Genomic DNA, 1345 nt, shown 5'->3' with positions numbered 1-1345 from the left:
TGCTTGATATATGGCTCATAAGCATGCCAAACATCCTTGCATTTCATAATATATAGCATCAAACCTGATAGTGTACCCTTTGGCCTATTTGTAATTTGAAGCAATTTGGGCACATTGCACTTGCTTGAGGGCAATCGGTATATCCAATTTTGCTTATGTGTATCGACAAAGGAGCGAAATCACGATGGCTTAAAGTTTTGCTATCCTTGCGCACTTTTGAATTTGTGCACCTATAAGTCTTCCAATATTAAAGTGCATCCTCCTGTTGCTGCTCTGCAAACTACATTCTCCTCCTGTGGCCTTGCAACTTGCCCCATGTAGAGTTAGCTGGACATGACCTTGTTCTTTTGGTTTAGCATCTTCTTTACTCGGATAAGTGGTCTTCTATTCTTTAATCACCTCACAACCTAGCTAGTATTTATTTTGGTGATGGTTTATTGGTCGTCTTGACCTATTCTCAAACTTTAAATAGGTAAGCGGCCAGGGTTGCTCCGTTGAACCCTGGTGCAGAATGGGAGCTCCAAGTGGGCCATTTTTGGTAAGCAGAACTGGTGATGCGGGATGAATTGAAAGCTAGGTTACGGTGCCGAACTGCACGCTAACCTAGATCCCACAAAGGATGGTGCTAGAGCACGTGACCTATACTCGGCCATCGGGGCGAGTACGAGGCCTCGATGAGTAGGAGGGCATGGGGGTCATGGCATAGCTCTGGGCGCAAGCCTGAGTGAAACGGGCCCCTAGTGCAGATCATCTAATAGATTCCTATAAATTTGTTTCTTCTTTTGGCCATCATTACATGGTTATGAAAAACCCCCTCACGTGTTGTAGTGTGCACGATGGGGATTTGTAAAATAAAAAGGCATGTATCGACTTATTTATGGGACAAGATTTGGTACGGTGCTTGGGTAAAATGTTATTGAGAGTCATACCAATTCTTGGTCCATTATGAGATATAGTGAAATGGATTTGAACTTACCCTATCAAAAATGTTTCTACTCACGGTTTGGCAAAAGAAGGGTTGTCTACCATAAACCAATATGCTATGCTACTCCAAATGAAATAAAAACTAGAAAAAATATATATTCCATCATGTATTAGAATCCTACCAAGTTTCATCTTGTTTCACTATCGATGTCCAACATGGTTATGAAAACCAATGTTGGTGACCCACTCATGTTCTAGTGTGTCCAACGAGGCTCTATAAAACAAAAAGCCATTATAGAACTATTTATAGGACAAGATTTGATACAGTGATTTAGTATAATATGAATGAGAATCATACCAATTCTTAGTCCATTACAAGATATAAAGCCATGGATTTGACCTTACCCTAGCAAAAATATTT

The sequence above is a fragment of the Dipteris shenzhenensis genome, chromosome 26, assembly GCF_047967505.1.
Source record: "Dipteris shenzhenensis isolate YYH24624 ecotype China chromosome 26, Dip_SZ_1.0, whole genome shotgun sequence".
Taxonomy (NCBI): Eukaryota; Viridiplantae; Streptophyta; class Polypodiopsida; order Gleicheniales; family Dipteridaceae; genus Dipteris; species Dipteris shenzhenensis.
The sequence above is the reverse complement of the archived record's forward strand: the minus strand, read 5'-3'. Positions refer to the sequence as shown.